The sequence below is a fragment of the Ischnura elegans genome (genome assembly GCF_921293095.1).
Source record: "Ischnura elegans chromosome 13 unlocalized genomic scaffold, ioIscEleg1.1 SUPER_13_unloc_4, whole genome shotgun sequence".
Classification (NCBI taxonomy): Eukaryota; Metazoa; Arthropoda; class Insecta; order Odonata; family Coenagrionidae; genus Ischnura; species Ischnura elegans.
Genome location: NW_025791660.1, coordinates 9,666,987 through 9,683,782, shown reverse-complemented (window position 1 = coordinate 9,683,782; position 16,796 = coordinate 9,666,987).

Sequence of the window (16,796 nt, the reverse complement as noted above, 5' to 3'; positions counted from 1 at the left end):
AATATTTCATTAAAATAGAGTTTTAGAAATAGAAATTCTAGTGATGAGTGCTATTACTTTCACGTGGAACATGTAAAAGAAGTATTCTCTCCTCGGATTTTGATCAGATTACCTTTAAAACATTTATAGTATCCTAATTATTATGTAAGAGGAGTTTAAATGTGATTAAATTTCAAGTTTCGAAAATATTTCATGATTTGTGTTTCCATACACCCAGGACACACATTCAAATAGATCCATCTTGCGAAAAAAGATATTTCTCGTTGGATTTTGATCAGAATGCTCATAAACGTACGAAATATCCTAATAATTATTTAAGTAGTTTCATTGTGAATGATTTTCAAGTTTCAAGAAAATATTTCACGATTTGTAGTTGTCATGCACCCAAGAAAAATTCATAATCAGCCAACTGGTGTTTAATATTATTTCTCATCGGATTTTGTTCAGATTACGTTTAAAACGTTTGAAATAACTCAGTAGTGTCTTTGTGACAGAATTTCACCTTCGGGAAATATCCTAGGATATTTGGTTGCATTCCACCCAGGAAACACCTTTCAAAATCGTTATGTAGATTTTCTGTGCGACTGATTTACAACTTTTAAAAATATTTTAGTAACTGTTGATGGCGTACACCTAGAAGAATTTTCAACGGGAACATTCTACCTTAGGAACTGTCTTATCAGGCGATTTCGACCAGAAAGTATTGTAAAGAACGCGTCGAGAGTATATTCGAATAACCCTAACCACTTCTTTCTCATTAAATGATTGTTTTGCGTATTAAGTTCTTATTATCATCACCTGCAGTTATGGAAAGTCACCACAGGGGTTCCGCGTTTGAAAAGACCACGTTTATTATCAGACGTTTTGAACGGGGGGGCGGTAGACTAGTGGTTAGCGTGTTGGATTCCCACGCGGGGGTCCCGGGTTCGATTCCCGGCCGCGGCCGTCGGAAAAAATGCGAAAAAATAGAGCGTTAAGTTTGGGTTCGTTAGAGTCAGGTCGATTAGAACGTTTGTCGGTTAGGTAGTCTCAGGTGCCTCCAGTGTTAAGTGGCCGGGTGCGAACCCGGGTCCCTGAGTTGACACCTTTTCCCCTCGGGGACCCGGGTTCTCATCCCGGCCAGTGAACACAGGAGGAGAGGAGGCTGGAGGCATTTTGTTGCATTTTTTTACGCAGGATCTCGGTGGCAAAGAACGTACGCATCGATAAGCGACGATGTTGCCACCACACGGCATTCGAGGGAGTTACAAAGATCGCGGAAGTACAAGTGAGAGTGATTTTACGGGAATTTTCCTTTTCCTTTCCTTACGGCGCTTGATATTCGTAGGTCTCATTCATAGCGTGAACGTACTGGTACCGCAGTCCCACCCAGTTGTAGCACCCTCTTTTTTCGCGATCCTAAATTCAGTCCTTCCAGGTCCGAAACTGGACTTTGAAATTTGCAATAAATACTTAATCAACCATCTTGAGTTAAAAAAGTATTTCTAGTCGGATTTTGGTCAAAATACTTTTAAACCGTTCGGATTATCCTAGTTATTATTAAATAAGAGTTTCTGTGTGATAATTTTCAAGTTTCAAAAATGTTTCATGATTTTTGTTCGCAATACACCCAGGACACACATTGAAAAAGGTCCATCTTAAGTAAAGTTAATTATTTCTCGTCGGATTTTAATCAGAATACTTTGAAAACGTTTGCAATATCCTAATAATTATTCAAGTAGGGTTTCAGTGCGATTAATTTTCAGTTTTCGAAAATATTTTATGATTTTTGTTTGCCATACACCCAGGACACCCATTCAAAAAGAACCATCTTGAGTTTAAAAAGTATTTATCGTCGGATTTTGGTCAAAATTCTTTTAAAACGTTTGCAATTTTATAATAATTATTATTTAAGTAGAGTTTTAGTGTGATTAAAGTTAAGTTTCGAAAATATTTCATGACTTGTGGTTGCCATACACCAAGGACACACATTCAAAAGGAACCATCTTGAGTTAAAGAAGTATTCTCTCCTCGGATTTCGATCAGAATACTTTTAGAACATTTGCAGTATCCTAGTTATTATGTGAGAGGAGTTTCAATGTGATTAAATTTCAAGTTTCGAAAAAATTTCCTGATTGTTGTTCGCAATACACCCAGGACACACATTTAAAAAGATGCATTTTAGGTAATGTAAATATTTATCGTCGGATTTTAATCAGAATACTTTGAAAACGTTTGCAATATCCTAATAATTATTCAAGTAGGGTTTATGTGCGATTAATTTTCAATTTTCGAAAATATTTTATGATATTTGTATATTATACACCCAAGACACAAATTCAAAAGGAACCATCTTGAGTTGAAGAAGTATTCTCTCCTCGGAATTTGATCAGAATACTTACAAAACATTTTCAGTATCCTAGTTATTATGTAAGAGGAGTTTCAATGTGAATTAATTTCAAGTTTCGAATATATTTCATGATTTGTGTTAGCCATACACCCAGGACACACATTCAAAAAGAACCATCTTGCGAAAAAAAGGTCTCTCTCGTTGGATTTTGATCAGAATGCTTTCAAAACGTACGAAATATCCTAATAATTATTTAAGTAGAGTTTCATTGTGAATGAGTTTCAAGTTTCAAGAAAATATTTCATGATGTGTGGTTGTCATGCACCCAAGAAAAAATTCAAAATCAGTCAACCGGTGTTAAATATTATTTCTCATCGGATTTCGGTCAGATTACTTTTAAAACGTTTGAAATGACTCAGTAGAGTGTTATTGTAACAGAATTTCAACTTCGGGAAATATCCTAGGATTTTTGGTTGCATTCCACCCAGGAAACACCTTTCAAAATCAGAAAGATTTTGTTCGTTTGCGTGATTAAATGTTCTTTAAGAATTGAAAATAGTTATGTAGATTTTCTGTGCGACTGATTTACAACTTCGAATAATATTGTAGGTAATTGTTGATAGCGTACACCTAGAAGAACTTTCAACGGGAACATTCTACCTTAGGAACTGTCTTATCAGGCGATTTCGACCAGAAAGTTTTGTAAAGAACGCGTCGAGAGTATATTCGAATATCCCTAACCACTTCTTTCTCGATAAATGATTGTATTGCGTATTAACCCTTTGAGTGCCATGGGTTTTTTGATGGGTACTCCTAGAAGTGCCATGGGTATTTTGCTAATTTTGTTGACCTTTATTAAAAACTTAATAATTTGCTTATTTATTGCTGTTTTTGCACAATTCTTTTTGTAATTGGTAGTGAATTCATTCATCTAAATCAAAATTAAAAAATATTGGCAGTTTTTTTTCGTAAAGCTAAATTGTTGTAGTTAAATTTTAAATTTTACGAGATTGAATTATTTAATTTTTCACTTTTGACCCAAAAATGGGCAATCAAAATCCTTTTAATATGAACCAAACAAAAATAAATATGAAATAACATTGTTTTTCTATAAAATAGTCACATAATCGCCAAGGAAATTGCTCAAATTTTCCGTAAATATCTTTTTAATTTTTCCAATGATAGTTGCATAAAATTCAGGGGTAATTGAATCGCATTTCTTGAAAACATCTTTCCAAACCAAGGGATTGAGCGAGAATTAGTGGAGCAGTCCGAAAAAAATGGATGTTCTTCTAGTGGTTTGATTTCCATGAACACCGTATTAAAAGACCTCATTTCCTCCACTCTGACTGGACACCATTTCTGCATTCTCGAATTCGGTGAGAGTCTATTATGTGAAGCCTAAAACTGTTTAGACCTAAAAGAGTACCTGTTGGTCTCCTTTACAACCATGCTCCAGAATGTGATGGCAAAGAAGAGGTTGAATTACACAATTGGAGGAGAGTTTGGTGGCGGTAGACGTTTGGGCCCAGGTTTTTCAAAATTCAAAATTTGGAGTCTGGGGTATATCACAATTGCCCTGAACTTCAACGAATTCTGGAGTGTGTTCACAGCTTCCACTTCCACTGCAAAGTTCATCAGAACTATTACTATCATCACTAAAGTCAATTATTACCGGTGTCTTCTTAGCAAAGAGTATCACACTTTCATCTGAGTCTGATAACATTCCCCTTCACTCTTGTTTCGACGAGAATAGGCGCTGTCCCCACTTCGCACAGAACCGTTGTCATGATCACTTAGCTAATTTATGTATTCAATTAATCTGTCATCGTCAACACCAGACGCTAACTCAGTTCTCGACGTTGACGCTATTTATTAAACCATAAGGCTACTTCAATTTCGAAGAGGTAAAATGCGACTACAATCCCGCTCGTCGCAGGATGAAACTGGCCACGCAAACAAAACTGTGAGCTTTACATATATGGGGTAATTTCATTGAGTAAATGACAACAAAAGACGGCACACAACGAATTCTTTAGAGCTTTACATATGTGGGGTAATTTCATTGAGTAAATGACAGCAAAAGACGGCACACAACGAATTCTTTTGAGCTTTACATATGTGGGGTAATTTCATTGAGTTAATGACAGCAAAAGACGGCACACAGCGAATTCTTTTATGTTCACCGTCATCATATTTCAATTACTACTGCCTTTGATACCATGAAAACGAGGTTGGGAACCGGAGTCACATTGACGACCCGGTGCACCGGGTCGACAATGTGACTCCGATTTCCAACCTCCGCGGTGCCCCAGTTGACCGGTACACAAGCTGTGATTGATTGCATGGTATCAATTACATACTTAGTACCTTACCTTCTCTTTTTCGGTGCTAAATATAAAAAAACGTGATTGAAATGGAACATTTAGCAACAAATTATATCTTTCGAAGTAATGGTGCATAGATACAAACCTCGTGTCTTCCAGTAACGATCATATATCGCTCGCGCTCTGAAAAAAATAAGACGCGCTTCGCAGTGGATAAAATGTTTCAAATAAGTTTAATGGAAATAGGAACTAGCCAAAAATAACACCACTGATAGATATACAAAGTACAAGGTATATTAGATGAAAGCCAGTTGATTTTAGGCGACAAACAATGCGGCTTATGAAGTGTAATACCAGGAAGCTGTTTCGTAAGAACCAAAAATGGCGCTCGGAAATTTCCATCTGTCATATGGTCACAAAAATTTACAAATATGTTGATAATTGCAATTAAAAATTCAAATTATAATGCAACATGGTAAAAAATAAACTGTTCTGGCGTTATGTACTATAAAAAGTACCAATTGAATTAAAAAAACATTGTTTTAACAGGGTTCATAGTCAACAACGATATATCGTCGTTGGCACTTCTGGCACATTCTGCAATCGACGATATATCGTTGCGTGGCACTCAAAGGGTTAAGTTCTTATTATCATCACCTGCAGTTATGGAAAGTCACCACAGGGGTTCCGCGTTTGAAAAGACTACGTTAATTATCAGAGTTTTAAACGGGGGGGCGGTAGACTAGTGGTTAGCTTGTTGGATTCCCACGCGGGGGTCCCGGGTTCGATTCCCGGCCGCGGCCGTCGGAAAAAATGCGAAAAATTAGGGCGTTAAGATTGGGTTCGTTAGAGTCAGGTCGATTAGAATGTTTGTCGGTTAGGTAGTCTCAGGTGCCTCCAGTGTTCAGTGGCCGGGTGCGAACCCGGGTCCCTGAGTTAACACCTTTTCCCCCTCGGGGACCCGGGTTCTCATCCCGGCCAGTGAACACAGGAGGAGAGGAGGCTGGAGGCATTTTGTTGCATTTTTTTACGCAGGCTCTCGGTGGCAAAGAACGTACGCATCGATGAGCGACGATGTTGCCACCACACGGCATTCGAGGGAGTTACAAAGATCGCGGAAGTGACATGTGAGAGTGATTTTACGGGAATTTTCCTTTTCCTTTCCCTACGGCGCTTGATATTCGTAGGTCTCATTCATAGCGTGATCGTACTGGTACCGCAGTCCCACCCAGTTGTAGCACCCTCTTTTTTCGCGATCCTAAATTCAGTCCTTCGAGGTCCGAAACTGGACTTTGAAATTTTCAATAAATACTTAATCAACCATCTTGAGTTAAAAAAGTATTTCTCGTCGGATTTTGGTCAAAATACTTTTAAACCGTTCGGATTATCCTAGTTATTATTAAAGGAGAGTTTCTGTGTGATAATTTTCAAGTTTCAAAAATGTTTCATGATTTTTGTTCGCAATACACCCAGGACACACATTGAAAAAGGTCCATCTTAAGTAAAGTTAATTATTTCTCGTCGGATTTTAATCAGAATACTTTGAAAACGTTTGCAATATCCTAATAATTATTCAAGTAGGGTTTTAGTGCGATTATTTTCAATTTTCGAAAATATTTTATGATTTTTGTTTGCCATACACCCAGGACACCCATTCAAAAAGAACCATCTTGATTTTAAAAAGTATTTATCGTCGGATTTTGGTCAAAATACTTTTGACGTTTGCAATTTTACAATAATTATTTAAATAGAGTTTAAGTGTGATTAAGGTTAAGTTTCGAAAATATTTCATGATTTTTCGTTACCATACACCCAGGACACACATTCAAAAGGGAACCATCTTGAGTTAAAGAAGTATTCTCTCCTCGGATTTCGATCAGAATACTTTTAAAACATTTGCAGTATCCTAGTTATTATGTAAGAGAATTTTTAATGTGATTAAATTTCAAGTTTCGAAAAAATTTCATGATTCTTGTTCGCAATACACCCAGGACACACATTTAAAAAGATCCATTTTAAGTAATGTAAATATTTATCGTCGGATTTTAATCAGAATACTTTGAAAACCTTTGCAATATCCTAATAATTATTCAAGTAGGGTTATGTGCGATTAATTTTCAATTTTCGAAAATATTTTATGATATTTGTATATTATACACCCAAGACACAAATTCAAAAGGAACCATCTTGAGTTAAAGAAGTATTCTCTCCTCGGATTTTTATCTGAATACTTACAAAACATTTTCAGTATCCTAGTTATTATGTAAGAGGAGTTTCAATGTAATAAAATTTCAAGTTTCGAAAATATTTCATGATTTGTGTTTGCCATACACCCAACACATTCAAAAAGAACCATCTCGCTAAAAAAAGGTATCTGTCCTTGGATTTTGATCAGAATGCTTTCAAAACGTACGAAATATCTTAATAATTATTTAAGTAGAGTTTCATTGTGAATGAGTTTCAAGTTTCAAGAAAATATTTCATGATTTGTGGTTGTCATGCACCCAAGAAAGAATTCAAAATCAGCAACCCGGTGTTAAATATTATTTCTCATCGGATTTTGGTCAGATTACTTTTAAAACGTTTGAAATAACTCAGTATAGTGTTATTGTGACAGAATTTCAACTTCGGGAGATATCCTAGGATTTTTGGTTGCATTCCACCCAGGAAACACCTTTCAAAATCAGAAAGATTTTGTTCGTATGCGTGATTAAATGTTCTTTAAGAATTGAAAATAGTTATGTAGATTTTCTGTGCGACTGATTTACAACTTTTAAAAATATTGTAGTAATTGTTGATGGCGTACACCTAGAAGAACTTTCAACGGGAACATTCTACCTTAGGAACTGTCTTATCAGGCGATTTCGACCAGAAAGTTTTGTAAAGAACGCGTCGAGAGTATATACGAATAACCTTAACCACTTTTTTCTCAATAAATGATTGTTTTGCGTATTAAGTTCTTATTATCATCACCTGCAGTTATGGAAAGTCACCACAGGGGTTCCGCGTTTGAAAAGACCACGTTAATTATCAGACGTTTTGAACGGGGGGGCGGTAGACTAGTGGTTAGCGTGTTAGATTCCCACGCGGGGGTCCCGGGTTCGATTCCCGGCTGCGGCCGTCGGAAAAAATGCGAAAAATTAGGGCGTTAAGATTGGGTTCGTTAGAGTCAGGTCAATTAGAACGTAAGTCAGTTAGGTAGTCTCAGGTGCCTCAAGTGTTCAGTGGCCGGGTGCGAACCCGTGTCCCTGAGTTGACACCTTTTCCCCTCGGGGACCCGGGTTCTCATCCCGGCCAGTGAACACAGGAGGAGAGGAGGCTGGAGGCATTTTGTTGCATTTTTTTACGCAGGCTCTCGGTGGCAAAGAACGTACGCATCGATGAGCGACGATGTTGCCACCACACGGCATTCGAGGGAGTTACAAAGATCGCGGAAGTGACAAGTGAGAGTGATTTTTAAGGAATTTTCCTTTTCCTTTCGCTACGGCTCTTGATATTCGTAGGTCTCATTCATAGCGTGATCGTACTGTTACCGCAGTCCCACCCAGTTGTAGCATCCTCTTTTTTCGCGATCCTAAATTCAGTCCTTCCAGGTCCGAAACTGGACTTTGAAATTTACAATAAATACTTAATAAACCATCTTGAGTTAAAAAAGTATTTCTCGTCGGATTTTGGTCGAAATACTTTTAAACCGTTCGTAATATCCTAGTTATTATTAACGTAGATTTTCAGTGCGATTAATTTTCAATTTTCAAAAATATTTCATGATTTTTGTTCGCAATACACCCATGACACACATTGATCAAGATCCATCTTAAGTAAAGTTAATTATTTCTCGTCGGATTTTAATCAGAATACTTTCAAAACGTTTGCAATATCCTAATAATCATTCAAGTAGGGTTTCAGTGCGATTAATTTTCAATTTTCAAAAATATTTTATGATTTTTGTTTGCCATACACCCAGAACACACATTCAAAAATAACCATCTTGAGTTTAAAATGTATTTATCGTCAAATTTTGGTCAAAATTCTTTTAAAACGTTTGCAAATTTACAATAATTATTTCAGTAGAGTTTAATTGTGATGAAAGGTTAAGTTTCGAAAGTATCTCATGATTTGTGGTTGCCATACACCCAGGGCACACATTCAAAAGGAACCATCTTGAGTTAAAGAAGTATTCTCTCCTCGAATTTCGATCAGAATACTTTTAAAACATTTGCAGTATCCTATTTATTATGTAAGAGGAGTTTCAATGTGATTAAATTTAAGTTTCGAAAATATTTCATGATTTTTGTTCGCAATACACCCAGAACACACATTGAAAAATATCCATCTTATGTAATGTAAATATTTATCGTCGGATTTTAATCAGAATACTTTGAAAACGTTTGCAATATCCTAGTAATTATTCAAGTAGGGTTTCAGTGCGATTAATTTTCAAATTTCGAAAATATTTTATGATATTTGTATGCCATACACCCAAGAAAAAAATTCAAAAGGAACCATCTTAAGTAAAAGAAGTATTCTCTCCTCGGATTTTGATCAGAATACTTTTAAAACATTTGCATTATCCTAGTTATTATGTAAGAGGAGTTTCAATGTGATTAAATTTCAAGTTTCGAAAATATTTCATGATTTGTGTTTGCCATACACCCAACACATTCAAAAAGAACCATCTTGCGAAAAAAAGGTATCTCTCGTTGGATTTTGATCAGAATGCTTTCAAAAACGTACGAAATATCCTAATAATTATTTAAGTAGAGTTTCATTGTGAATGAGTTTCAAGTTTCAAGAAAATATTTCATGATTTGTGGTTGTCATGCACCCAAGAAAGAATTCAAAATCAGCCAACCGGTGTTAAATACTATTTCTCATCGGATTTTGGTCAGATTACTTTTAAAACGTTTGAAATGACTCAGTAGAGTGTTATTGTGACAGAATTTACACTTCGGGAAATATCCCAGGATTTTTGGTTGCATTCCACCCAGGAAACACCTTTAAAAATCAGAAAGATTTTGTTCGTAGGCGTGATTAAATGTTCTTTAAGAAATGAAAATAGTTATGTAGATTTTCTGTGCGACTGATTTACAACTTTTAAAAATATTGTAGGTAATTGTTGATGGCTTACACCTAGAAGAACTTTCAACGGGAACATTCTACCTTAGGAACTGTCTTATCAGGCGATTTCGACCAGAAAGTTTTGTATAGAACGCGTCGAGAGTATATTCGAATAACCCTAACCACTTCTTTCTCGATAAATGATTGTTTTGCGTATTAAGTTCTTATTATCATCACCTGCAGTTATGGAAAGTCACCACAGGGGTTCCGCGTTTGAAAAGACCACGTTAATTATCAGACGTTTTGAACGGGGGGCGGTAGACTAGTGGTTAGCGTGTTGGATTCCCACGCGGGGGACCCGGGTTCGATTCCCGGCCGCGGCCGTCGGAAAAAATGCGAAAAATTAGGGCGTTAAGATTGGGTTCGTTAGAGTCAGGTCAATTAGAACGTTAGTCAGTTAGGTAGTCTCAGGTGCCTCCAGTGTTCAGTGGCCGGGTGCGAACCCGTGTCCCTGAGTTGACACCTTTTCCCCTCGGGGACCCGGGTTCTCATCCCGGCAACTGAACTCTGGAGGAGAGGAGGCTGGAGGCATTTTGTTGCATTTTTTTACGCAGGATCTCGGTGGCAAAGAACGTACGCATCGATAAGCGACGATGTTGCCACCACACGGCATTCGAGGGAGTTACAAAGATCGCGGAAGTACAAGTGAGAGTGATTTTACGGGAATTTTCCTTTTCCTTTCCCTACGGCGCTTGATATTCGTAGGTCTCATTCATAGCGTGATCGTACCGGTACCGCAGTCCCACACACCTTTTCATCCTCTTTTTTTTGCGATCCTAAATTCAGTCCTTCCAGGTCCGAAACTGGACTTAGAAATTAACAATAAATACTTAATAAACCATCTTGAGTTAAAAAAGCATTTCTCGTCGGATTTTGGTCAAAGTACTTTTAAACCGTTCGGAATATCCTAGTTATAATTTAATTAAAGTTTCTGGGTGATAAAATTTCAAGTTTCAAAAATATTTCATGATTTTTGTTCGCAATACACCCAGGACACACATTGAAAAAGATCCATCTTAAGTAAAGTTAATTATTTCTCGTCGGCTTTCAATCAGAATACTTTGAAAACGTTTGCAATATCCTAATAATTATTCAAGTAGGGTTTTAGTGCGATTAATTTTCAATATTCGAAAATATTTTATGATTTTTGTTTGCCATACACCCAGGACACCCATTCAAAAAGAACCATCTTGAGTTTAAAAAGTATTTATCGTCGGATTTTGGTCAAAATACCTTTAAAACGTTTGCAATTTTACAACAATTATTTAAGTTGAGTTTAATTGTGATGAAAGGTTAAGTTTCGAAAGTATCTCATGATTTGTGGTTGCCATACACCCAGGACACACATTCAAAAGGAACCATCTTGAGTTAAAGAAGTATTCTCTCCTCGAATTTCGATCAGAATACTTTTAACCCTAGAGTGGTGACGTGAATTTTTGGTTCACGAGTGGTGACGTCGGTCTCCTGGACCGATGTGGTCTCTAATGCTGTTTGGAAGTTTAATTGAGTTGAATTACTTTGAATTAGCTTCATAATACGAAATTGTATTGTTAATTATAAATATTTATTTCACATTTTCATTACATACACAATTTTTCAAATTTTATTCATTTAAATGTTGAAGAACAGGAATAAATATTTATACATCGTCATCTTTTCATTATTACCAAAAAAATACGATACACGGTATTGATAATTAACAGTAGATTTAATTTAAATTACATGCCATACATTAAAAACATATTCAATCACATATAATCAGGAATTTTTCAGGAATGTCAATGTCGAAAGAAGGCTTCTGAATTTTTGGCATAACACCTTTCGCATAGCAAGGTTACGTGTTCAAGGCAGAGAAATGAGTTACAAATTTTACAAGAGTATCGCGTTTTACGACTCCTCTTACTGTCACAATATTTACAGCGCCCATTCTGCCCTTCAGTAGGATTAGGAGGTAATTCTTATGGCTTAATGGTCAGTAGTTCATTTATCCGTAAACGAGCGATTCGTGGTAAGTTTTCCATAGATGCACGATTCCTAAGATGTTTTTCAATCAGGGAAAATGCAATTCCTTCAATAAATTTACGCAGTACAAGGCTTTCTTTCTTGTTGTTGATATATGTTTTTGATACTTGAGAGCTTATTGTTGATATATTCAATAATGAATAAAACACGACCATTAGCCAAAGCCTTGTTGGTCTAGCGCAATTGTAGTTAGCACACAACCTATCCACGACATCTACTCCACCTTTTGTGCTGTAACAGGTGAAAATGATATCAGGTTTTGTAGTTATTGCATCCACTTGGTCTAAGTCGTGAATGCTTGAAATCAAGAGAACATTTTTTCCTTTTCTGGGGACGTGCGAAACTAATGTACAATTTTTCCTAAAACTAAACAGACATGATTTCACTTTACTTCCCTTTTCTTGAACGAATTCTGGAGGTAAGCCGCGTTTATTTTTTTCTGATTGTGCTCACTGAATTCAGCTGATAGATATTCAGCAGTCTCTCAAGAAGCTCAATGCTAGTGAACCAGTTGTCCATGGTAACATTACGGTTAGTGTTATAAATTGGCTTACACAAGCGTTCAACCACGGAAAATGCTCTATTGTCCATTGAATACGGCCCATCGGGTTGTTTTTCAACGTAAACATCTAAGTTGGACGTGTAATGCATTTTTGCATTGCGAAGGAAATGTTTTTATTCCATATTTGGCGGGTTTATTTGGTATATACTGACGAAACCCACAGCGACCTCAAAATGCCTCCAACTTCTCGTCTATGGTAAACTGGGCAGATAAGCTGAAATTATTTTTGCAGTTTTCAACAAACAAATCAAATACCTCTCGCACGGGGGCAAGCTTATCAACTTTACGTCTTTCATCTCTAGTTTCTTTGTCATCAAAAGTTAGATGACGCAGCAGAAAATCGGAAACGCTGAATTGACATGACAAGACGAAATATTTCAATTGAATTGCCTTTGGTACTAAAGAGGTCTTCGGCGTTTTGGTGATCACTTTTATTGATACCACAAAGCAGCAGCAATCCCATTAGTGCTCCAATTTCATGAACATTAGCAGGTCTTGCGTACATGCTACGCCCGTAATTAGGAGAAACCTTATCAATGACTTTGTTAGTACAATCGGTAATCATATTTATTATTGAACTGTCAAAAACAACACCGCCATTATTCTATAGAACTTGTTATTCCTTTCGTTTTTCCTCTAGGCCCTGGTAATTTTTAATTATATTTTTTGAACGCGTTCTTACGCTTTGTTTTGGTGTCTTCTTTCTCCATATGGTGGTCCCATCTTTCCCGGTGAAGATATCATCCTCTTTCATTGCATCTCCGTCCTCCATGTCCCAGTCTTGTTCCGAGTCACTGCTCTCTTCTTGCACCTCCAAAAGATCTTCGTCATCGTCGTCATCAAAATGCAGGGATTCTTGCGGTTCTTTATCTACTTCGGACAGCAACCGTGACAGCCTCTGTTTTTCCTTTTCATAACTCATCACTCCAACTAATATCAGTAATAAAAACATATTTAGAGGAAAATTGGATGCAACATATGGAACAATGTACGGCATAAGGTATAAAAATTCAAAGGTGAAATAGCTGCGTAGCGTACTCACCAAGTTACTCACCAAGTGCAGTCTGAGCTCTCGCAAGAGTTGCAAAAGGAGATTCACAAAAAGAGTACATGGGCAGATTATACCCCGCCGAGATAATGATAAAACTATAAGTTATTACATATAATGCCATTCATCTCGTTCAGTTATTATGAACCAGAGATACGTGCTAACCAAACGAAATTATATACTCGTATATTGTGAAATAAATTATTTGCGTGAAGTTAATAAGCAATTTCCAATGAATGCACTCCAAAATTTATAACGTACCTGTTGGTGTCGTTGTGCTTGGATGTTTTTCCTGGACAGCGGCGTCGTTCCACAAGTATGTCTAACAACTGCGCGCACACAGTGACTGTCTCGTGGAAAAAGGATTCCTTGGCCTTATATAGCGTTCATGTAACTTCCAAGACGAAATTTGAATCCAAGGGATGGTGAAAGCGGAATCATTGTAATCTATTTTCATGATACATTAATGTTACTCTTTCGGTCTGTGAGACCGGGCGTCACCACTCCGGCAATAAAGTAAAATTTCAGAACATGAGTGGTGACGCGCGGTCTCGCAGACCGAAAGTAGCAATAAGTACCAAATTACTCTGACGAAGTGATTTTTTCGGTCATGTATCGGAAGAGCAGCGTGAAATAGGAAGCTACTGAAAAGCATAAACAGCAACATTATATACTTCGCTTGAGACACCGATGAGAAATAATCTTCGGTCTGTGAGACCGGGCGTCACCACTCTAGGGTTAAAACATTTGCAGTATCCTATTAATTAAGTAAGAGGAGTTTCAATGTGATTAAATTTCAAGTTTCGAAAATATTTCATGATTTTTGTTCGCAATACACCCAGGACACACATTGAAAAATATCCATCTTAAGTAATGTAAATATTTATCGTGGGATTTTAATCAGAATACTTTGAAAACGTTTGCAATAACCTAATAATTATTCAAGTAGGGTTTCAGTGCGATTAGTTTTCAATTTTCGAAAATATTTTATGATATTTGTATGCCATACACCCAAGACACAAATTCCAAAGGAGTTTAATCTTGAGTTAAAGAAGTATTCTCTCCTCGGATTTTGATCAGAATACTTTTAAAACATTTGCAGTATCCTTGTTATTATGTAAGAGGTGTTTCAAAGTGATTAAATTTCAAGTTTCGAAAATATTTCATGATTTTTTTTTGCCATACACCCAGGACACCCATTCAAAAAGAACCATCTTGAGTTTAAAAAGTATTTATCGTCGGATTTTGGTCAAAATTCTTTTAAAACGTTTGCAATTTTATAATAATTATTATTTAAGTAGAGTTTAAGTGTGATTAAAGTTAAGTTTCGAAAATATTTCATGACTTGTGGTTGCCATACACCAAGGACACACATTCAAAAGGAACCATCTTGAGTTAAAGAAGTATTCTCTCCTCGGATTTCGATCAGAATTCTTTCAAAACATTTGCAGTTACCTATTTACTATGTGAGAGGAGTTTCAATGTGATTAAATTTCAAGTATCGAAAATATTTCATGATTTTTGTTCGCAATGCACCCAGGAAACACATTGAAAAATATCCATCTTAAGTAATGTAAATACTTATCGTCGTATTTTAATCAGAATACTTTAAAAACGTTTGCAATATCCTAATAATTATTCAAGTAGGGTTTCAGTGCGATAAATTTTCAATTTTCGAAAATATTTTATGATATTTGTATGCCATACACCCAAGACACAAATTCCAAAGGAGTTTAATCTTGAGTTAAAGAAGTATTCTCTCCTCGGATTTTGATCAGAATACTTTTAAAACATTTGCAGTATCCTAGTTATTATGTAAGAGGATTTTCAATGTGATTAAATATCAAGTTTTGAAAATATTTCATGATTTATGTTTGCCATACCCCCAGGACACACATTCAAAAAGAACCATCTTGCGAAAAAAGGTATCTCTTGTTGGATTTTGATCAAAATGCTTTCAAAACGTACGAAATATCCTAATAATTATTTAAGTAGAGTTTCATTGTGAATGAGTTTCAAGTTTCAAGAAAATATTTCATGATGTGTGGTTGTCATGCACCCAAGAAAAAATTCAAAATCAGTCAACCGGTGTTAAATATTATTTCTCATCGGATTTCGGTCAGATTACTTTTAAAACGTTTGAAATGACTCAGTAGAGTGTTATTGTGACAGAATTTCAACTTCGGGAGATATCCTAGGATTTTTGGTTGCATTCCACCCAGGAAACACCTTTCAAAATCAGAAAGATTTTGTTCGTATGCGTGATTAAATGTTCTTTAAGAATTGAAAATAGTTATGTAGATTTTCTGTGCGACTGATTTACAACTTTTAAAAATATTGTAGGTAATTGTTGATGGCGTACACCTAGAAGAACTTTCAACGGGAACATTCTACCTTAGGAACTGTCTTATCAGGCGATTTCGACCAGAAAGTTTTGTAAAGAACGCGTCGAGAGTATATTCGAATATCCCTAACCACTTCTCTCTCGATAAATGATTGTTTTGCGTATTAAGTTCTTATTATCATCACCTGCAGTTATGGAAAGTCACCACAGGGGTTCCGCGTGTGCCATAATGGGCACTTTCTCAATCCTCCTGAGACTTGACCCCTCTGAGACTTGACCCCTCTTAGACTTCACCACGAGGAGACGATTCGCGAGCTCCTGAGTACCTGTCTGGCGAAGCTCCAGAGTACGTCGTGCCTGACTGATCCACGCGAGCCGCTGATCCTCGCGTCCTGTGAACTGCTCACAATTTATAGTGAATTCACCAACGGTGTCGGCCTCTTTACGGCATGTGTGAACTTCAATTACCTTCCGCCACCGTTTACCCAATTGTAAGGTGAATCGTCAGCGTGAATCCTGTTTCCCCTCCTCTGCCTACACCTCCCCTCTCACGCCTGCTTCGAGCGCGGCCGCAATATGCTAGCCGCCTGACTCGCTCTCTCTGCTACTGACCACAGACAAGGAAGGAACTCTCTCTCTCTCGTGCCCGGCTTCTTCACAACGGCAAGAGTACATTATCCTCAGGCAATTTAGTATTTTATGTACTGTGCTCCTAAAGCTTACTTCGGTTATTAAATGTATTATTATTGTTGGAAATCAACCATATTGTTTGTTAATTTTTTACTCCTAACCACCTATTTCTCGTCAATTCATTCTCGCGACGTGTGTCGGTTGCAAAATGGTGCCGTGACCAGGATTTTGGTCGAATTGACAGGTGGTTTAACTAATGGAGTGTCATTTCTTGTATTCTTTAAGTTGTCTGGGCACTGATTTCCACAATATTCTCTCAAATGGTTTACTTGTATTTCACTGCACCTTGATCGAGGTATTTTCTGCTATTCCTATCGTATGTATTACTGATTTGCTTAGTTTATTCACTGTGTTCT